Source organism: Ovis canadensis, chromosome 7, assembly GCF_042477335.2.
Source record: "Ovis canadensis isolate MfBH-ARS-UI-01 breed Bighorn chromosome 7, ARS-UI_OviCan_v2, whole genome shotgun sequence".
Classification (NCBI taxonomy): domain Eukaryota; kingdom Metazoa; phylum Chordata; class Mammalia; order Artiodactyla; family Bovidae; genus Ovis; species Ovis canadensis.
Window position 1 is genome coordinate 101,889,984 of NC_091251.1, and position 24,268 is coordinate 101,914,251.

Here is a 24,268-nt window from a genome sequence, read left to right on the forward strand (position 1 = left end):
GGAGGAATATGTGGGAAATGATTTCCTTTATTTAGGAACCAGGCCAAAAAAACATAAAACCAGGGTAGACCAAAGTGTGATACATCTCCTCCCTTTTCTTGTGTTTCCCCTCAATAGGAAATAGTGATTTCAGCCTTCTATGAGTCACAAAAGGAAAGAAAATTCTTCAAGGGGGCCACTAATTGTGGTTTAGGAAAAAAAAAAAAAAGTCTTATTTAAAAAAAACTGTGCCTAATTTTCCCCTTACCAGCCAGTACACTCAGCGTATTAGCATCAGTAACCAAAATGTTAATATATTCCTAGATTTTAAATGTCTTTCGGCTGTCCTGTGCTTCCCCCCTGCCAGTTAGACTGTGTGACTCACAGCAAAAGTACAGATGAAGGCCCTGTACCATGGTCCACTCACCTTCTTTTCCACGTCTGTTTCCATCTTTCACCACAAAGAGCCTTAGCCACGTGGAGTGGACTCCCACTTCAATTCATACTCCTTCTCCACAAGAGTTAGTCTTCAGCTACCCTGGGGTCAAGAGAAAAAGAACAACTGTGCAACTCACTCTTGGGAGGACAGATTGGGGAAGAGGACTGATCCAGCTCTGAGAAAAACCGCCTTCGGCATCTCAGGTTCCCAGAACAATCTAGAAGTGAGGAGAGCTGGGGATCACTCCCTATTGGAGAGGTTGACTATGTAAAGTGCTCAACCAAGGTCAAAGACCTTAGTTGCTGTGGCCCAAGAGCAGTGTCGGCTGGCCAAGAATATTAGGAATCACCTAGGCACACTTTGACCTCGGTGGAGTCTTTGACATTGAGTCTACGATTACGCCACTAAACTCAAGGCAGGGAAGGAAGGAGGTACTTGTATGAGTCATTAGCCACAGGGGGCAGGGAGTGTCTGGATTTCTGCTCATATGCTGTTAAGGAAGGGAAGGATCATCCAATAAGACCATCACAACTCCAAGAGAGTGTTTTAGGGGACGTGCAGCCGTTCCTCCATAAAACCTCAAAGACATGATGTTTCTTGACCACTAGAAATTTAACGTATTTGAAATCAAATTCGGCATCATTTTCCCTAAACATTTTCCTCTTCCTTCTTCCCTTCACTGTCCTATTCCTGCTAAGAGCACCATTGTTCTCCCAATAACTTTGACTATCTCTTTGGTTTCTCTCTTTCCTGAGCTAACATTACATGCTGTCACCAAGTCCCCTTGACCTTTCTTCTCTATTAGATCAAATGTCTATTTTCTTTCCTATCCCTGCTGCAGAGATATAGTTCTGGACCTAATTACTTCCTGTCTAGACCATTACAATAAACTCTGGTCAACTTTCCACTAGAATCCAATCTAAACAATAACAATATTTCTGTCTTAATAGTCTCAAAATACAAATCTGTTCATATCTGTTCTCTTCTTGAAAAGCTTCAATGTCTCCCCGTTGGCCAAGAACTTTTTCAAACCCCTTAGCCTATATTCAATCCTCCAAGCACACCTTTGCTCCAGTTAAGGTCGTGACAGCATTTGTTGTTGCTGTTGTTCAGGTAATTGCAGAAAATCAATGCAAAAAATATGAAAAATGATATAAATTTGAATCCCAGTTTCACCATTCAAATGTATTTTGGTCTGTCTACATATGTCCTTACTTACAAAAGTGAAAACATTTTTTCTTTTTCATTTGATAGAATACTGGTAGCATTTTTCTATACTTGAAAATCATTATTAATTTTTAAAGTGATATTTGGTGCACTGGCTCCAAAATAGAAATTGTTACTATGTAGTTAATTGGTCTTTATTGTAAAAAGTATGCAAAACATAGATAAGCATTAATGAGTAAACAAGTAAACTTATTCCATACTTCAAAGAACTAACAATGGTTGACATTTAATATATATATTAACTGGTTATGTTATTTAATTATTGTGTCATGACACTTATCTAAGGTTATCTTTTTGCTGCAGTGATTTGGAAGGTTTACATCATGTTTCCTTCCTGGCAATGATGGAAAGATTAATTTGCCTTTTAAAAATGTATTATAACCTAGCACTTCCTACTTATTAGCATCAGGAACGAAAAGAGTCTGTTTTCCTAGTACATAAGACATTTATTTTACTTTATCATTCTTTTATTTCCTCATCAGTTTCACAGGTCTTGCTTCTATAATCTGAATTTTAAGACCAAATTATTATTTCTCTTACCTTATTATGAATCCTTTATTTTAAAGGCAATTTTTGATATCTAAAATGCTTGTCACCCAAGAAATAAGTATTGATACTCAAAGAGTTTACTTGCTCAAAACCAAATCTTAGTTTTAATTATAATTTTCTTATTCTTGAGTTTACTATTTTAACTGTCAGTTGTCTTTCCTAGGATGTATGTTCAAGTAATTTCTCTTTTTGTGGGGGTACAGGGGTGACATAATAGCCAAGCCCCTGCAAATCTAAGATAGTCTTTTAAAATCCAAAACCTTTATGTTCATTCTTCATTACTTTGGAGAAGATGTATGATGCCAGATCCATTTTAGTTCTTTTTAACCCAAATTGTTTAAAATTACTTCTATGCTTTTAAGTTTATTTTTTCTCTTTGATTTTTTGAAATGTCATCAAACTATATCTAGTTGGTATATTTCCATTAAATTTATCTGATAATTGGTGAGTCCTCCCAAAGACTTGGGTCTTTCTTCATTTCAGAACGATTTCTTCATTTACTTCTTTATGTCATCTTTCTGTTTTTCCATTACTAGTTTGCAATCTACTCTGTGTAGAGATTTTCCTATATCTGTGTCCAATTTTTCTCTCTTTCCTCTCAAGAATTCTAATTTTTATACCATAGATTCTTGGAGATAGTTTCAATGTTCCAAACATTGTTTTTCAGTTTTCAGAGTACTCAATCAACTTTTCATCACCTCCTTGTAATTAAGCATTAAAAAACAAAATTCCCATGAAATCTTTTATGACTTTAGAACATATCCCTTCACAGTGACTTGCTCAGTTTTCAAAATTGTGACTTCTTGAATCACACTCAGGATGAGAATGCTTCTAAATTTGTTTTCTTCCACCAACAAAAAGTGGTCTTGTCCTTTTGAATTTGTTGTTCTTTGGTTGCTCAGTCATGTCAACTCTTTGCAGCCCTGTGTTTGATGATATTCTGTATTTACAGGTCAATGGCTCAGGGGTGGGCTTTAGTTGGTAAAGAATCTGCCTGAAATACAGCAGACACAGGAGACTGGATCCCTGGATGGGCAAGTTCCCTGGAGGAGGAAATGGCAACCCACTCCCGTATTCTTGCCTGGGAAATCCCATGGACAGAGGAGCCTGGTTCTTTGGACAGAGCTACATTCCAAAGGGTCGCAAAGAGTCATATGCGACGGAACCCAGCACACAGCACAGCACAGATGAAGACAAACATTCAATCACATTTGGCCTCTACTAGAACAAGAATAGTCAAATGTACTTTCCCCATTTCTCTAGGGTAAAAACTTTCGATCTTCTGATTTGTTTCTTATGACTTCTTACCCCAGGCCTGCCATTCCTGTCAATTAGAGTCCATCAGTGCAGCCTACCAGAATCTTCTCTAATCTTTACTTTCCCAAGCAGAGAGCACTTGCCCTCATATAGGGAGTTTTAGGTCTCTCTTCTATACTTTATGTAATATACTCTTTTTGAACTTTATTTCTTAACATTTTTAAGAGGTGGCTCTTACTAATTTTTATTTTCCCACATTTTTCCATTGGTATTTGATGATGGGGGTGTTGCTTCTGCTAATATAACCATCTTTCCAAAATCTGTTTTCATTGTATTTTCCATCAATTGTATGTCCTATGATTTCTGGAAAATATGCTTTCTCTTATGCTGTTTAATTCTCCTGGAGGGGCTTTCCTAGCATCTCTTCTCGATCTAACTTTTACTACTGAAATAATCAAGACACAAAGAATTTTCAATAAGATGTATAATAAAAGTGTTAACACAGGAGGTATGTGATCTTACGGGGAACCCTGGTGGGCTGCAGTCCATGGGGTTGCTGAGGGTCGGACATGACTGAACGACCTCACTTTCACATTTCACTTTCATGCATTGGAGAAGGAAATGGCAACCCACTCCAGTGTTCTTGCCCGGAGAATCCCAGGGACGGGGGAGCCTGGTGGGCTGCCGTCTATGGGGTCGCACAGAGTCAGACACGACTGAAGTGACTTAACATAGCATAGCATGTGATCTTACACACACTCCTATTCTTTCTGATTCTTAACATAAACTAGCATCTTCCATGAATGAAAACCATGTATGATTATACCTCCTTTCCCCAATTACAGCATTCAGTCTTTGAGAGCAGGAACAATGCTTTGTTCGGGTTTGTTTCCTGTAAAAGGCACAAACAGAAACTTTCCCATAGGAGAGACTCCAAAATGAACTATGCTAAATTTAGTTTAAGTTTGGCTATTACTTATCATACACTCTGTATCAATATATGTGTTAGCTCTATTCCCCACAATAAGCATCAGAGGTAAATATTATAATTCCTCTTTACAAAAAAGGTATCCGAGACATAGACAAGATTAATAACTTTCAGGTCATGCAGCTAGTGTCTGAAATTAGATTCACACCCAAGTATGACTCCACTGTCCATGTGATATTCTGCCACACCATTCTGATTCAATTAAATTTTAATTAAGTTTAGATGACCTCACCAGCATAAAACTTGTAGAAGGAATATAATTGGGTTAGATATGAAATACCATTCATCCTTCACTGAGTCTACTTTATATCTTCTCTGTCTGATAAAAAATGGGAAATAGACCTCAAGGTTTCTACTGAATTCCTGACTGCAGTACTTCCAAGGCCCTTTTGTAGACTTCTCTTTCCTTTCCCCAAATAATATTGCACTCCTGACTGGGGCCTCTATGAAATAACTAGTCATAACATACCTTGGAAATATGAAGTGAAATTTAACCAAGAATAAGGGCTTCCCCTGTAGCTCAGATGGTAAAGAATCTGCCTGCAATGCAGGAGACTAGAGTTTGATCCCTGGGTCAGGAAGATCCCCTGGAGAAGGGAATGGCTATCCACTCCAGTATTCTTGCCTGGAGAATTCCATGGACGGAGGAGCCTGGCAGGCTACAGTCCATGGGGTTGCAAAGAGTCAGACACGACTGAGCAGCTTTCATTCACATATTCTTTCCTTATGCTGTAACTATAAAGACACCCTAGAATACTGAACCTACACATACTGTAGATTTAGTAGCCTACAGTACGTATCCTATTAGTCTGGGCTGGATCTATCCTTTGCGGAAGCAGCAGAAAAATAATATGCACAGCTGACCAGGATAACAGTAATAAAGGCAGAATAAAAAGTCCCTTAAAACACAACTGGCAGCCCATAGGCCAAACCCAGCCCGCTGTTGTATTTTGTTTGGATTAAATAATGTTTTAAAACTATTTGAATTTGTGGCCATTATTGAAAATTTTGAAATTTCACATAAAATCCAGATATCTGGGTTTTTGTTTTGTTTTGTTTTGTTTTTAAGAATATGAAGATCTGCTCACACCAGAACTATATTCCTACCTGAAACCTACTCAGGTTGAGTAGCAGCAGGCATAGCTTGTGCCTTCAACTGTCATCTCCTGAGTTTGAAACCCATGACACTATAGAATGGATATAAAATATAGAAAGTCAGGGCTAGAAAGAACCTTAACAAAATCAAGCCAGTCTCTTCATTTTCAATAAGGAGAAAGGACCAGGAAGGTGATATCCCCCTAGGACACATAGCTGGTTGGCAACAGAGCTACAATAAACTAGGCCTTCCTCACTTGAGTCATCAGGCTCCTTATTGATGTACTTCATAATGAGTAGGACCTCTCTTGAAATTACAGTTTTTGATATTTAAAGAATGAGGTGTATTTTTAAAATATCTCTCCGTTGTTCCTATCTCCCCGGACCCCTCCTCTCTTCTCTATTTGTGTTAGCACATTGCCCTGCTGCATGACAAGTAAATGCTTTGAGACAGAGAGGCTAAAAGATTTAAGAAAAAAGGCTGAGCATCAAAGAACCTACACTTTCGGATGTGGTGCTGGAAAAGATTCAAGAGAGTCCCTTGAATAGCAAGGAGACCAAACCAGTCAATTCTAAAGAAAATCAACCCTGAATATTCATTGGAAGGACTGACGCTAAAGCTCCAATACTTTGGCCACCCAATGCAAAGAGCCAATCATTGGAAAAGGCCCTGATGCTGGGAAAGACTGAAGGCAGGAGGAAAAGGGGGTGCCAGAGGATGAGATGGTTGGATGGCATCACCAACTCAATGGGCATGAGTTTGAGCAAATTCTAGGAAATAGTAATGGACAGGAAAGCCTGGCATGCTGCAGTCTGTGGGGCTGCTGAGTCAGACATGACTCAGTGTCTGAACAAAAAAAATGCATAAATATCAACATAGTTCTGTACTATACAAGGTCCAGCTTTTGTAAATAAAAGTCTTGATTCTTTATTAACCTTATTATAAAAATACATCATTTTGCTCATTTATCCAACATATATTTATCAAACATTTACCATATTCAAGAAATTATATTGAACACTCATTGGAGAGAAAAAGAACAAACAATACAAATAAGATCTCTGTCTTCATAGTCGTAAATTAGCAGTCTCCATCTGTAACAGAATCTCAAACAGTCAATAATCTAAATGTGTGTTCCTCCAGATCAAAAATCAGAATTCTTTATAGTTCATAGAGTACAGCAAATATAACATACATAATCTATGATGGGGGTCTGTGTTTTAAACTTATTATTATTGGTGGCAAGTTGGAATCAGAAGCTCAAACAAAGGCAGTAAATTAATGAGTCAAATGTTAAAACAAGATTTTTGGAACTAGATAAAACATTAGCCTTTAATGATCCACATTTCCAGCCAATAATTTGGTGTTTTATTGAAGCTGGATTTTAAGGAGTGACTATGATGCAAGAATATTTATATTGGAAGAAAAAGTTCCTGACCACCCATCAAGTTACAGAATAATTGTCTTCTAAATATACATGTTGAATCAGAGATTTCACTGTAGTTGGTGGCAGATGTAGGGGGAAAATTTTTCTTCTTTTTCTTTTTCTTATTTCTCAGGGAACAGTCTTCTTGCCACAAGATTCCGTCCAACAAGCATATACTGAGCACTAATTACGAATCAGGCTTTATGCTTACCACTGTGAGGATAGAAAGATGAATTTAAGATATTTACTATATTAATATATTACTATATTTCCTATATCAAGTATTGGTTAAAGACAGATTAAGGGAGATATAAAATAGTTAATGCTTAGCCATATGTTGTTTTGTTTGAAAAAAAAAAAAAGAAAATGAATGTAATAGGCATCCAAAAATAGCAAGAAAACAATAGAGACTTCAAGGCACACTTCAAGGGGCAATGAGTCTTGAGGAGTAGGTAACTTTAGAGGCAAGAAGAAGGGGAAACCTCAGGGCAATGCAAGATTGAAACCTCACTAAGGTAAGGTAAGGTAAGGTAAGGTGAAGTCGCTCAGTCACGTCCGACTCTTTGTGACCCCATGGACTGTAGCCTACCAGGCTCCTCCGTCCATGGGATTCTCCAGGCAAGAATACTGGAGTGGGTTGCCATTTCCTTCTCCAGGGGATCTTCCTGACCCAGGGATCAAACCCAGGTCTCCCGCACTGGAGGCAGACGCTTTAACGTCTGAACTGGAGGTGGATAATTTGGATTCTTGTTATTGTTGGAAACTAAATCCCAACCAGACACCTTCAGGGGAAGGCAGGATGAGCAAATTAAAATAGTAAATTTGTTTTTAAAGGGGGCAAGAGGGTAGCAAAGAAAAGCTAAAGAAATATAAGGGGAAGAAGGAAATTGATGGACTTATTTCAGCTCAGTTTAATTCAGTCACTCAGTCGTGTCCAACTCATTGCGACCCCATGGACTTCAGCGCACCAGGCCTCCCTGCTGCTGCTAAGTCGCTTCAGTAATATCCGACTCTATGTGACCCCATAGACAGAAGGCCTCTCTGTCCATCACCAATTCCCGGAGTTCACCCAACGTCCATTGAGTTGGTGATGCCATCCAACCATCTCATCCTGTCGTCTCTCTATCATCATCTGCTGTCATCTCCTTCTCCTCCTGCCTTCAATCTTTCCCAGCATCAGGGTCTTTTCAAATTAGTCAGTTATTTGCATCAGGAGGCCAAAGTATTGGAGTTTCAGCTTCAGCATCAGTCCTTCAATATTCAGGACTGATTTTCTTTAGGATGGACTGGTTGGATCTCCTTGTAGTCCAAGGGACTCGCAAGAGCCTTCTCTAACACCACAGTTCAAAAGCATCAATTCTTCAGCACTCAGCTTTCTTTATAGTCCAACTCTCACATCCATACATTCATGACTACTGGAAAAACCATAGCTTTGACTAGACAGACCTTTGTTGGCAAAGTAATGTCTCTGCTTTTTAATATGCTGTCTAGTTTGGTCATAACTTTTCTTTCGAGGAATAAGTGTCTTTTAATTTCATTGCTGCCATCACCATCTGCAGTGATTTCGAAACCCACAAAAATAAAGTCTGTCACTGTTTCCATAGTTGCCCCATCTATTTCCCATGAAGTGATGGGACCAGATGCCATGATCTTAGTTTTCTGAATGTTGAGTTTTAAGCCAATTTTTTCACTCTCCTCTTTCACTTTCATTAAGAGGCTCTTTAGTTCTTCTTTGCTTTCTTCCATAAGGGTGGTGTCATCTGCATATCTGAGGTTACTGATATTTCTCCCAACAATCTTGATTCCAGCTTGTGCTTCTTCCAGCCCAGCATTTCTCATGATGTACTCTGCATATAAATTAAATAAGCAGAGTGACAATATACAGCCTTGATGTACTCCTTTTCCTATTTGGAACCAATGTGTTGTTCCATGTCCAGTTCTAACTAGGACTTCCTGACCTGCATATAGGTTTCTCAGGAGGCAGGTCAGGTGGTCTGGTATTCCCATCTCTTGAAGAATTTTCCACAGTTTGTTGTGATCCACACAGTCAAAGGCTTTGTCATAGTCAATGAAGCAGAAGTAGATGTTTTTATGGAACTCTCTTGCTTTTCAATAGAAAACTCGATTAAAGATTTACTGAGCATGGCCCAGCCCATCAGAACAAGACCTACTTTGCCCCTCAGTCAGTCTCTCCCATCAGGAAGCTTCCATAAGCCTCTTATCCTTCTCCATCAGAGGACAAACAGACTGAAAATCACAATCACAGGAAACTAACCAATCTGATCACATGGACCACAGCCTTGGCTAACTCAATGAAACTCTGAGCCATGCTGTGTAGAGCCACCCAAGACGGATGGGTCGTGGTGGAGAGTTCTGACAAAACATGGTCCACTGGAGAAGGGAATGGCAAACCACTTCAGTATTCTTCCCTTGAGAACCCCATGAACTGTATGAAAAGGCAAAAAAAAAAAAAAAAAAGAGAGAGAGAAAAAGACTGACTTATTTAGCTAGACTATATTTAAGAATGGTTAGATGTAGGTACTGAAATGATGTCATCAGTAAACCATCTCAGCTCTGCTTTCCTTTACTGTCATTTCCTAACTCCAGCAAGCATTCAGAATCTCTTACTTCCTGTCCCCGCCCATACATGCATTACCTGATCTTGACATTTAGGCAATTGCCTGTATTGAGTCACTACTTAATTGAATAATAATATATACAACTTTAGTAGATAACTGCCTTTTCTTTAGTCATTTGAAAACAAGAATCTTGAGGAAAGGGCTAAATATCATGTCTTTTGTACTATCTGTAGCAACTTTCATACTACCTTTGACAAAACAGATAATCAATATACACCTGGTACATTAAAATTACGTCAAATTAATCTTAAATGAGATGGTTGTATTCTGAGTAGGGATTTAAAATGATAATTTATGATATAGATATTGGGCAAAAGAGAGGAGACAGTGTTAGATTACATAAAGGGCATGCAGGTACACTAATTCAAGTATTCTCAAGGTCTACAGGCTAAAAACTAGGAATAATGTTGATGTTAAAATAACAAAGGTGCAGTGTTTGATGGGAGAAGCAATTTGTCAAAGAAGATAAATTTCACCTCAGTTACCTTGAGTTTTAACAGCTAACAAAATATTCAGGCTGTTACATCATATTAACAAATGCCTAGGGGAAATAGAAAGCAGATGAGGGTTTAGGTCTGAAGAGATAGATTTGGAATTCACGTCATTAGAATTGATGATAATAACAATAATTAGAATGGATAACATTCCATAGAAATGAGTAGCATAAAGTTCTGCTTTTAGCAACAGGTTTAGCTACAAATTCCAGAAAAAAATTTCTACTACAAACCCTGAGAAATTCTGGATAAAGTAAAGCAAATACACTTTAAAACATAATTGAGCAACAAAAAAGGAAAAGAAATTCACAGGTTAAAAAATAAGCCTTAAAGAGCCTGAAACTGAGTGCAAGCCAATGTTAAAATCACAAATTGCCATAGGCATCTCTTGACAGCAGAAATCTAGATGCTCGGGTTCTAACCGCCAAGACCAGGAAAGGTGAGAAAGACCTCTGTCTGGGTCACAGTAATAAGTCAAATCTGAGTCTCCTACAGAAAGTTACTTGAAGAGTCATTCCCTCAATAAAAATGTAAGCCAGAAAAAATTCATCCACTGGGAAAGACAGCAACAGGGAAGGAAGCTTTCCTTAGGTCTCAGTACAAAGGGAAAATGAGTTTCCACTGGAAATTCACAATGACAAGCCTGTCCTCACAGGGCTAGTGACCTGAACCCTTGCTCCCTTTGCATTCTAGTAAACTGCAAGGAAAACTAATCTTTAAGGACTTTTAGGTTATTAGTAGCCCAGGACACCTGACAGAAGGGAACACAAGTCCAGTCTAGAGAAACTTAACTCAGATTCCTCAGAAACTCCATAAATTAATATCAGCTAAAAGAAAGAATATAGAGTTATCAAAAACACAAGTAAGCAGTGCACTAATAGCAAGAATCAGAGAAAAACAGCCCAAGGTCTTCAAACGTGGGAATCATCAGATACAAACTGTCTTAAAATAAACTTTATAAAAATTTGGCATGGGGCGGTGGGATTGGGGAAGAGAGAATTAAAAATAAGAACATAGAATGCGGTACTTTAAAGAAATAACTAGGAACATTTGAAAAATAACTCAAAAGAACTTTCACACATCATTAATATAAATTTAGGGTTTCAAAACTCGGTAGATTGGTTAAACAACAGATTCAGTTCAGTTCAGTTCAGTCGCTCAGTTGTGTCTGACTCTTTGCGAATCTCAGCATGCCAGGCCTCTCTGTCCATCACCAACTCCCGGAGTCCACTCAAACTCATGTCCATCAAGTCAGTGATGCCAACCAGCCATCTGATCCTCTGTTGTCCCCTTCTCTTCCTGCCCCCAATCTCTCCCAGCATCAGAGTCTTTTCCAATGAGTCAACTCTTCACAAGAGGTGGCCAAAGTATTGGAGTTTCAGCTTTAGCATCAGTCCTTCTAATGAACACCCAGGACTGATCTCCTTTAGAATGGACTGGTTGGATCTCCTTGCAGTCCAAGGGACTCTCAAGTGTCTTCTCCAACAACACACTTCAAAAGCATCAATTCTTCGACACTCAGCTTTCTTCACAGTCCAACTCTCACATCCATACACGACTACTGGAAAAACCATAGCCTTGACTAGACGGACCTTTGTTGGCAAAGTAATGTTTCTGCTTTTGAATATGCTGTCTAGGTTGGTCATAACTTTTCTTCCAAGGAGTAAGCGTCTTTTAATTTCATGGCTACAGTCACCATCTGCAGTGATTTTGGAGCCCCCAAAATAAAGTCTGACACTGTTTCCACTGTTTCCCCATCTATTTCCCATGAAGTGATGGAACCAGATGCTATGATCTTAATTTTCTGAATGTTGAGCTTTAAGCCAACTTTTTCACTCTCCTCTTTCACTTTCATCAAGAGGCTTTTTAGTTCCTCTTCACTTTCTGCCATAAGGGTGGTGTCATGTGCATATCTGAGGTTATTGATATTTCTCCCAGCAATCTTTTAGACAAAACTAAAGAGAGAATTGGAGAACTCATAAGACATATCTGAAAAATCCAAAAAAATTTTTAAAATACAGCAACTTTGAAAGTTTAAAATTTAGTCTATTCTTGGAAAATAGAGTTAGAACATATATACATCTATTTGGAGTTAACAGAGGAAAAAGTAAAGAAATGAAGGATAATTGGTATCAAAGAATTGATGTCTTTGAATGATTTAGACTCCCTGAAAGACATGTATCTTCAATTCAGAAAGCATGGCAACATCAATAAGAGTAAATAAAAAGAAATGTTTATTTTAGTACATGATAGTGAAATTTCAAAACTCTGTTATCAAAGAGAAAATCTAAAATATAGCCAGAAGAAGGGGAAAATGCATACAAATTGGTAACAGATTGTCATCAGATTTCAACAGCAATATAGGAAATATCAGTAGAATAGTATCTCTGAAAGGTTATTTATAATATATTTATATCCCTGCCTAAAGAACAAGAGTGAAAAAGGATTTTTAAATGAAATCCTTTCTTCTTAAAAAGAAGAGAAAGACAGAAAGTCTAGTATAAGCACAATTTCACTAAAAGAAGATCTAAAGAATGAATTTGAGGGGAAAAGAAACACATTTCATGAGGCAGACCTGATAGCCAATAAGAATTGGTAAGCAAATAAATTGGAATATATACAAGTAAATATAAATGAACATCTGTGTATGAAATGATAGTAATTTGAAAAAATAGAATTAAAGTAATGCACCATAATGACATTTCAGAATATGTGTGAGACTGACATTGAGAAAAGTACAAAACTTCATTGAAAAACAGTAAAGAATACCTAAACAAATGGAAAAATGTATCATGTTCATGTATAGAAAGCTGAAATACCACAGAAATATCAAGTATCCCATAAAATAATTATAAATGCAACAAAATTTTAATTAAAGCACTAAAAACTATTTTGTTGAAACTTGGAATATTGATTCTACAATTTATACAAAAGAACAAAGTGCCAAAAATAACCACGAAGCTCCTCAGAAAGAAAAAGTATGTATGAGAAAAGTAGGGGAAGGAATTTGTAATTGCAAAGCTTTTATGGAACTATAGTATTAGATTCAAATCATAAGAAACTGATAACCCTAACCCTAATTGATAACTTCTCATAGTTCAATATAATCAGAAAAAGATGTAGAGGACTTCCCTGATGATCTAGTGGTTAAGAATATGCCTTACAATGCAAGGGACACAGGCTCAATCCCTGGTTGGGGAACTAAGATCCTACATGCTACGGAGCCGCTAAAGCCCAGGCATCACAAGTACTGAGCCTGTGCCGCAGCTAGAGGGGCCGTGTGCTGCGACGGAAGATCCCACACGGCAGGAGACGAGTGGGATGCAACTAAGACGAGACGCCACCAAAGAAAAAAAAATATTTTTAAGAAAAAAAAGACAGTCTTCTAAAAAGGGTATGGCATATGACTGGTTTAGAGAATAACAAACAGACAAGGAAAATTCAGAACAGAGAATGTTGGGACAGACCCATGCATAAATGAAAATTTGTCAGAACTGGCATTATAGACCCATGGGAGAAAAAAAAAATAATAAAGCTACTGTAATAATTCTCTGTCAGGAAAGTAAGGGCCTCCCAGGTGGCACTCGTGGTAAAGAACCCTTCTGCCAACGCAGGAGACATAAGAGACGTGAGTTCGAACCATAGGTTGGGAAGATCCCCTGGAGGAGGGCATGGCAAGCCACTCCAGGATTCTTGACTGGAGAATTCCATGGACAGAGGAACCTGGGGGATTGCAGTCCATAGGATCACAGAGTCAGACATGATGAAGTGACTTACCACTCAGGCAGGAAAGTAAAGTCAAATTAGGTTTCTTACCTAACGTACAGACAAAATTAGCTCCAGATGGATAAAATACATACTTAGGAAAAGCAAATATTAAAACTGCTGGAAGAAAATACAGAATGTCTTTACAAATATGTTTTCCTCTTCTTCTATAGTAATAGAATTTTCAGATGGGCACATGGCTGCCCGAAATAGACATTTTCTTCCCCTTTTTGCAGGCAGAGTATCTTGTGATGAAAGTTTTAGCCAATGAGATGTAAGTGGAAACGTCCATAAAACAGTTTCTGAGAATCTGCCTCTTTTCTCTTCCTTTTTACCTTTCTATCTGGGATATAAGAACCGTAAAGTATGGTGAGGGTGGAGCAGAAAGCTACAAGGAGTCTAGATCTCTCAGGACTTCATGGAACAGAGCTTCTTTACTTACTGTAGATTGCCTACCTCAGTATGCTTACAGGAGAGAGAAAAATAGGATCTGTCTTGTTTAAGTCATTGCTATTTTAGGTCTCTGCTCCTCACAGGCAAACCTAATGCTAACTACCGCCATTTTCAATGACACATCTTCTCTCTTTATTTCAGAAAATTTACAAGAGAAAAACAGAATACATAGGAGTAATACTAGGGGAACATCCACTTTTAATAGAATAAACAGGAAGAGAGAAGAAAAGAAGCTATACATCCAAGAAGGCTCCCATGCTATGAAATACGAGTGAGGACTGAAAACAAATTATACCTCCGGACTTGCCTAGATGAGAAGGAAGCCACTGGTGCCTTCCTGGTGCCTTTAGAGGACCATTTCCAAAGGATTACTAAGAAGTCAGTGAAGCAACACGACACTCAAGGGATTATTGCCACTTGCAGGTTACTTGGAGGCCCTCCAGCTCCACACAAAATCGGCATATAAACATGTTTGGTGTTTCTGGGCTATGGGTGTAACTAGGTGTACCTGAATAGCCCTTACTCTGGATAATTTCCTGGTGTCTTTTCCGTAATCGTGACACACCTAGTAGGAACATGCCTGATCTACTCTATTTGGTCACAATTCAAATGAGAATTCAGTTGGGATCCAACCTATCTCTCTTCTTCATTAAATGAGGGATTCCTTTTTTTTTTTTTTTTTCTCTGATTGTTTAGAAGGTAACCATGTGATGCCATGGAGTGAGTTACATAGATTACAGCCAGTAATGTATTATAGAAGAGCAAAGAAGTGTCCACCAGTAATAGAAGATGATGAACCTTCTAAAGATGCAACTAAAAGGTGGGCCTTATATTAACTTACCATCCATATGGAAGCCCTGAGCACTAGAACAAGAGAAGTAGATGCAGGTCAGAACCTAGAATTTAGCAAAATATGAGTAGGCATTCCTCAGTTATACCCAAGGTTATGTGCACAAGCTGAGAACACATAGGCCAAAAGAAATTTTTCCATAAAAATAGTGGTAAAGAATACATTTAGAGGAATTCAGTCATTACTATATAGCCTATATGTTTACATCCTAAAAGAGTAATAGGGAGAATACTTACATGGGTAGAGTAATCAGTGAAATTGACCAATAAAAGAAATTACTGTTGTGTTTGATGAAGGAAAGTGCAGCCTTTACAAAAGCAGAGAAAGTTTGTCTTCATAGGGTGATGACTATTGGAAATGGGGAATTAGATTTCCTTAGTACCATAAGGGGGTGGAAATCCCTAAAATTTCCCTTAGGATTTTCTTCATTGTAAAGAAACTTACCTATGCCAAATAGATACAGTGCATTCCTCCCAGGAGAATTGGTAGAGCACCAAAACCCCAAACAATTAAGGTAGCAAGGGTAACCGATAAAGTACAGATAAATAGAAATGCAAAAAGCAGTGAAGTCTTGGTGGCTGAGGCAGGAACACCTGATGAACAACCATCCTGCAGTGTAAAGTAGCGATGGCACCTCCTACAGGAGTGACCTATGAGGACACCTAGGTCTGTGGTCTAGACACATGGTAACAAATTGCCTAAATTGCTTCACACATGTTTTCTAAAATATAAAAATCAAGATTTTGCCTGTATTACATGGATTAAGTCAACAATACAATGCCCTCCACCCCACCCCACATCCATGCTCATGGCATCCAGGCTAAAGTTCTTATATTTTTTGGAAGAAGAGGGAAAATAAGGAGGGAAGAGCAAAGCCAGGAGATGAAACAAAAGTCAAACTCCCTTTTCTGAAGCAGGAGTGGGAATGGGTGGGTTCTGGATTCCCAGGCATTCTCTCAGTCCAGTCTCCCTGGTTTGGGCCAGTTAAAATGGCTACCATTTTTCAAGAGGTACTTGGAATCTCTGCCACTACTCTAGAAGACCTGGGCAACTGCAAGACCCAGAATTTTCCCCCTGTTGTTTAAGCCACATGGTAAAAGTATCAGCTTGGGCTTCAAGGGCATCAGGGGTCTAGCCAGTCTTGACTCCTCAGGTAGACCCATGCATTCCTAAAGTGCAGGCTCACCCAGGACAGCTCACTAATTCCACAGTAACATATGTTGCATTTTCCTGATTAAGCTTTCCATTTTTCTCACTAGTATATGTTGGGAATTTACTCTATACCTCTTACTATAGCATAGCTTCCTTCCGTCTATTGCACAAATCCAGGCAGTTGACCAAGATGATAAAGCCGCAGCAAACCCTCACCCATGTGGAATCTGGGAAAGGTTTGTGAATGCCTTTGCAAAATGCCCCAATGCAACACATTATTCTATTAAGGAATTCTATTACAAATTTTCCTGAACTGTATTTCAGGGCTCAGTGCTGACTGGAAGACTCCCTTGTTTTTAAAACGCCCTTTTCTATGTTTTTTCTTATTTCTTCTAGAAGTCCTTCTAGATGGGTTTAAATGGCAAAACTTCAAGGTTTTATGGTTCAGTATAATTGAAGATCATATCTGGCACATTAGATACTACAATGTTAAGATTTTTCATTTACCAACCAGAGTATAAACACTTACAGTATGGGAAATCATTCTTGCCTTGAGAACCCCATGAACAGTATGAAAAGGAAAAATGATAGGATACCAAAAGAGGAACTCCCCAGGTCATTAGGTGCCCAATATGCTACTCGAGATCAGTGGAGAAATAACTCCAGAAAGAATGAAGGGATGGAGCCAAAGCAAAAACAATACCCAGTTGTGGATGTGACTGGTGATAGAAGCAAGATCCGATGGTGTAAAGAGCAATATTGCATAGGAACCTGGAATGTCAGGTCCATAAATCAAGGCAAATTGGAAGTGGTCAAACAAGAGATGGCAAGAGTGAACGCCGACATTCTAGGAATCAGCGAACTAAAATGGACTGGACCGGGTGAATTGAACTCAGATGACCATTATATCTACTACTGAAGGCAGGAATCCTTCAGAAGAAATGGAGTAGCCATCATGGTCAACAAAAGAGTCCGAAATGCAGTACTTGGATGCAATCTCACAAATGACAGAATGATCTCTGTTCGTCTCCAAGGCAAACCATTCAATATCACAGTAATCCAAGTCTATGCCCCAACCAGTAACGCTGAAGAAACTGAAGTTGAACAGTTTTATGAAGACCTACAAGACCTTTTAGAACTAACACCCAAAAAAGATGTCCTTTTCATTATAGGGGACTGGAATGCAAAAGTCGGAAGTCAAGAAACACCTGGAGTAACAGGCAAATTTGGCCTTGGAATGCGGAATGAAGCAGGGCAAAGACTAATGGAATTTTGCCAAGAAAATGCACTGGTCATAGCAAACACCCTCTTCCAACAACACAAGAGAAGACTCTACACATGGACATCACCAGATGGTCAACACCAAAATCAGATTGATTATATTCTTTGCAGCCAAAGATGGAGAAGCTCTATATAGTCAACAAAAACAAGACCAGGAGCTGACTGTGGCTCAGATCATGAACTCCTTATTGCCAAATTCAGACTCAAATTGAAGAAAGTAGGGAAAACTGCTAGACCATTCAGGTATGACCTAAATCAAATGGGAAATCATATTTTATAGCATTTGTATAGATAACCACTGAAGGTAGGTTTTGATGTTTTGATGACTAGGGCTTTATTTATGACAATAGGTGCTCATACATTCATTGGATATTTAATGTCCGTTATTTATTAGGGAAGTTATTCTGCTCACCTAAGAGAGGAAGAAATACAAAGAAATACAAGACATATCGCCTATCCTCAGTTCTCTCAATTTTTATGAATTGGATTGAATTCTCCCTTCCAAAAGTGATCAATATATTCTAGTGCTTTTTTTGTTTTGTTTTGTTTTTCACTAAATTGTCCTGTTTAGTCACAACTAATGAACACTCTGTAAATATGCACTGATTTACTACTAAATGGGAGACATTCATCTTCTTTTCTATCTAAATCTTGCCCATCCTCCTACGTCAATTCAAGTCTTTTTAAACTCCGCAAAGTCTCCTCTGAGGGCTCTATCCTTTCCCTGAACTTGTTTTTAATTATTGTACATATGTGGTCACTTCTTGAGATGCCCCTCATTTTTAGGCAAGTTAAAAATAATAGCCATTGGGTAAACTTCTGATGCCTTTGTCTGTCGGGAGGAGGAAATGGCAACCCAAACCAGTATTCCTGGCTGGTGAATCTCATGGACAGAGGAGCCTGTGTGGCTACTGTCCATGGGGTCACAAAGGCAGCTTAGCATGCATGCACCTTAGTATATTCCCAGCACTTCTTGCGGTCCTTCTGGTAACAACCCCACTCCCATGACCACAGACGGCCTGCAACGCGAGCTGCTCCAGTTCCAGTTCTTCCCTCAGGATAGGTTCAGACTCGATTGGAGCCATCTCATAGTTTGGAAGTGAGGAGCCTCTCCAGCCAGGCTACTGAGCAAAAGGAGAAGCTGCTCTGAAAGAAAAAGCTGGTATCCCCTAAAAGAGAAGAGACGAAAGACCTAGCGAGCACTGAAGGTTTCTAAGTCGCTGGATTTCGCTGTCCCTGGGGCAAGTTTCACACCAAGCATTTCCAGGATTTACCACATATTCACTTTTTTTGTAGATTAACAGCAGCTTGTCACTTTTAGTTTTGATGAATCTATGACAGATTCCTTGAGATAATCACCTCTTTGTATGGTTTTACTGCTTTTTCACATCCCATTGAGCCTAGCACAGGATACACCTCATGAGGAATAGAAATTTCATCAATAGTTGTCAGAGTAATGATTGTTTACATTTCCATTAAAATTCTGGAATACTGTATAAGATATGACAAATATTAGTTAAATTACTATGTATAGGGAATGATGAGCAAGAGTCTCAAAAGATACTAATTCTTTGGTTAAGTTAGCTTTTTTTCAGGAACAAAATGCACATATTTTAAGAGTAGTGGAAGTGTTAGAGTCACTCAGTCATGAGACTCATTGTAATCCCATGGACTGTAACCCGCCAGTCTCCTCCATCTGTGGGATTCTCCAGGCAAGAACACTGGAGTGGGTAGCCATTCCCTTCTCTAAGGGGTCTTCCCGACCCAGGGATCAAACCCCCATCTCTTGCACTGCAGGCAGATTCTTTTCTGTTAAAACCACTAGGGAAGCCCATATTTAACCATGTTGCAAATATATTCCTTGTCATTAACAGGACACCGCCTTCGCAATCCATTCTTATCCTTTATATTGTCTCAAACTGCAAAGTGCTTACTATAAATGTTTTCAGATGTTGATTTTTTTAACCACACATTAGCAAACAATCCATGGGGTAGCTAAGAGTTGCTCATGGCTGAGCGACCTCACTTTCACTTTTCACTTTCATGCATTGGAGAAGGAAATGGCAACCCACTCCAGTGTTCTTGCCTTGAGAATCCCAGGGACGGGGGAGCCTGGTGGGCTGCCGTCTATAGGGTCACACAGAGTTGGACACGACTGAAGTGACTTAGCAGCAGCAGCAGCAAACAATCATGTAAATATTTATACACACATACATACAGATATGCAGATGACACCACCCTTACAGCAGAAAGTGCAGAGGAACTAAAAAGCCTCTTGATGAAAGTGAAAGAGGAGAGCGAAAAAGTTAGCTTAAAGCTCAACATTCAGAAAAGATCATGGCATCTGGTCCCATCACTTCATGGGAAATACATGGGGAAACAGTGGCAGACTTTATTTTTGGGGGCTCCAAAATCACTGCAGATGGTGACTGCAGCCATGAAATTAAAAGACGCTTACTACTTGGAAGGAAAGTTATGACCAACCTAGATAGCATATTGAAAAGCAGAGACATTACTTTGCTAACAAAGGTCCGTCTAGTCAAGGCTATGGTTTTTCCAGTGGTTGTGTATGGATGTGAGAGTTGGACTGTGAAGAAAGCTGAGTGCCGAAGAATTGATGCTTTTGAACTGTGGTGTTGGAGAAGACTCTTGAGAGTCCCTTGGACTGCAAGGAGATCCAACCAGTCCATCCTAAAGGAGATCAGTCCTGGGTGTTCTTTGGAAGGACTGATGCTAAAACTGAAACTCCAATACTTTGGCCACCTCTTGTGAAGAGTTGACTCATTGGAAAAGACTCTGATGCTGGGAGGGATTGGGGGCAGGAGGAGAAGGGGACGACTGAGGATGAGATGGCTGGATGGCATCACGGACTCGATGGACGTGAGTCTGAGTGAACTCCGGGAGTTGGTGATGGACAGGGAGGCCTGGCATGCTGCGATTCTGGGGTCGCAGAGCCGGACACGTCTGAGCAACTGAACTGAATTGACATACATATTAATATACACACAACTACATATATATGCATATATATACACGCACATACATGCATATATACTGTGTGTGTTATATGTATTGCTTAAACCAACTTCTTGGAAAGTTTATTTTTTGCACTTAGAAAACCTGGGGTGTAAATATAACAAAGTAACAGTTTGCTCCACAGTCCCTTTACCAGGCCCCTTTCCATGAATTCTGAGTGCAACTTGTTCATGAATATGGAAAGTATCTGAAGATTTTCTTTTAACTTGTCTTGATTTCCTTGAAGACTCTGGCACACAGCATGAGATTAAAATAACCTGGCGTTGCTGGCGATTTTGCCCACAAATACCAAGGAATAAATATTAGAATGATGGATTCTCTTTCCCTTGTCAACCATGAATGTATTCCTGCCAGGGGCAAGGTCTAGAGAGTAAGTTAAAAATAAACAAGTAGAACCAGAGAGTAACTTTATTCTTTTATTCAAAGTTTATTAAAATAAAGAACAAATTTAAAAGCACACATACCACTCAGCACCAATATAATAACACTCTTTCTACTGATAATCTCCAAAGCATTTCTGTTTCTGCAGTTGAGAAGCAGAGATACACACACACACATTCTCACCACATTTACCCAGTACTCATAGCATCATGCCCCGAATATTCTCCTTGCTAGGGAGGCGAGGATGGGCAGAGGCAAACAAGTGTGGCTACATCCAACCACTAACTGAGTCAAGGACTCTTTCGTTAGCAGTTATCATTTGCACACTAGTAACTTCTGCACATTCTAATCTCCCCGTCCGGGTGCCCGATTATCTGGGCGAGAGATGGAGTCTGGTGACGATGTGATGCAAATTTAAACAAAACTGGCCAACATTCCCTACCCAATATCTTTTAATTGCTTTGGTTATAAAGTACTGGATTCTTATGTCATGACATCTTCCAATCTTAACACCCATAAAAACCGCACCGACCCGTGACATGGACTGGAGAAGCCTTGAGAGGATTTTCTTTCTTTCCCGCTCTGTTCTGTGGGCTTCTTTCATTTATGTGTTTACCTATTTGCCTTTTTTTTTTTTTTTTTGGTGGGGGGGGTGGGCAAAATGGGAGTTTTGAGCCAAAATAGTGACTTCATTAACCATCTCCTGGGTTGTCGAAGTCTCTGCAGCAAATTAAAAAAAAAAAAAAAATACCTCCATGGAGCTCCAGTGCTGCTGTCCAAGATGGCAGAGAGCCCCAACTTGCAGGAGCCGTATTGTTCAGAGATCACTACGTATTTGCCGACTGGCTGACTTGCCTTGGAACAGCTCTGGATCTCAAGTCTGAGACCTTGCTTCTGGAGCTATCCAGAAGGTAAGGCATTAGGAAGTGGCCCAATATTTTGCTAAGGCCACGCTAATGGCACTGATCAGTTCTCCTCCAAAGGTGAGAAGTTTCTTTTCAGGTCTTCCCAGATCAATAGACCAAGCCCCCAGGGCCTATTTCTTCCCAGTCTGCAACTTCCCGAATCACCCAGGTCCTGGCCCCCTTCTTTCATACAGGACACTACCAAGAGAGGGTGGATCACCAAGCCAAGGCTGGTACTTACACCCCGTGTGGGCTTACATAGGAAGACTGGGCTTAGCTTCTATTCCTAAGGTAAAGGAGGAAGAAGGGAGGAGGTTGGAATATGACTAAAAATATTTTAGCTCTGATTTTTGGCAATATCATTTTTTAAAGAAAAACTCTTGTTTTTCTTTTAAAAATTAATTTTTTAATTTTAAAATTAAAACCTCACTGAGAAATTAAAAATCTCACTATTAATCTTCACTGCTCAGAGAATAGCACTGAGTTATGTTCTGAAAAGCTTTAAATGCTGCCAGAGGTTTTATTCATTCTTCAGTGGGACAGAAGTTAGTGTCTATTTTTTCCCCTTTGCAATGGCCATCTGATTGTAATTAAGTTTATCTTCCAACTGTAAGTCAGAAATTAGGTAGAATAAATGTCCATGTTTATCCTCTTATCATCCACAGAATGGGGAGTCCTGCATGTACATCAATGTGTTCTGCTTGCTGTGGACACAGCCCATAGGGCATACTGAGGGCAACTGATATCCTATATCCAGCTGGGAATATCCCCAAAGGCACAGACGTTGTCTTTAACCTGCGTCTCTGGTATTTTATGCAGCAAGACAGCATCCATGTATGATCTCCCCATATTTCATAAGTTTTATTCAAGAGCCCAAAATGTGGAATACACTCAGACAAAACGAAAGAGAGCAGGCCTTTCTGATCTTCTTGATCACAGAATTGGCATTTCCTGGCTAATGGTAGGAAAGCGAAAGTGTTAGCCTTTCAGTTGTGTGTGACTTTCTGCGACCCCATGGACTGTAGCCTGCCAGGCTCCTCTGTCCATGGGATTCTCCAGGCATGAATACTGGAGTGGATTGCCATTCCCTTCTCCAGGGGATCTTCCTGACCCAGGGATCGAATCCAGGTCTCCTGTGTTGTGGGCAAATTCTTTATCATCTGAGCTACCACTTAACTAAATCAATAGACCATTTCAAAGTCGATATTACCAAAAATCAGGGGCACATTCTACAAACGAGGTGAAGACAAAAGACCAGAGATCAAAAAGATGAATATGAAAAGTCATATGAGTTAAATGACCATAACTTGAGCTATACATACCAAGTACAGCACTAACCTGCTTCTAAGGAGGTCAGATACACTTTAATAACTGTATGAAAGTGAAAGTGTTTGTCATTCAGCCGTGTCCAACTCTGTGTAACCCCATGAACTGTGGCCCACCAGGTTCCTCTGTTCATGGAGTTCTCCAGGCAAGATTACTGGAGTGGGTTGCCATTTCCTTCTCCAGGGGATCGTCCCAACCCAGGGATTGAACCTGGGTCTATCCACACTGGAGGCAGATTCTTTACCATCTGAGCCACCAGGGAAGCCCAATCTCTATGAAACACTTATCCTATTGTACAAGCATTTCATTTATGCCATTCAAGAAAGTCATTATTGATTTCACTATTATTTTCTCTAAGCAATATAATAAAGTAAGTTTTGAATAGTTCCAAGACATAAGTCTTTCAAAGAGTAAATGTTGGAGTAAATCCAGATGCTATAAATAACACCCAAAATTGCTTGGAAACTATTTCTATAATGGACAAGCTAATTCAGTTTAAAAGCCTAAACTGATAGCTCCATGTAAACATAGCCTATGGGGTTGGATGGGAGGGAAATGTTTAGGTTCTAAAATAAGACATCATATATATATATAAGTTTATATAAACTTATACCTTATACCATATATATATATATAAATTTATAAATTTTGCCTTGTGAGAACAGGGACAAAAATTCTTCAAAGGAACATACTTTATAAAAGATAAGATGGGTGGGGTGTTGATTTCAGGGTATCGACAGTACCTGTCAGTTTCAGGATATTGACAATCTAAGAATTTCTCTGAGCATATCAGCTAAACACTGATTCTCCTCTATCTCAAATAATGAGTTCTTATTATTTCCTTAAAGATACACCACAGGAAATCACAAGAGTTCATGTTGAGATAAATAAGTTACATAGTTATAGGCTTCTCCTAACTCTGATAACACCAAGCCATTTTACATATTGCAGGATTCCTGAGCTTTGTCAATTCACTTTCTCCATTGGCTCTCAACAGCCTTTCTTCCAGTAACTCTCCTGTGTTC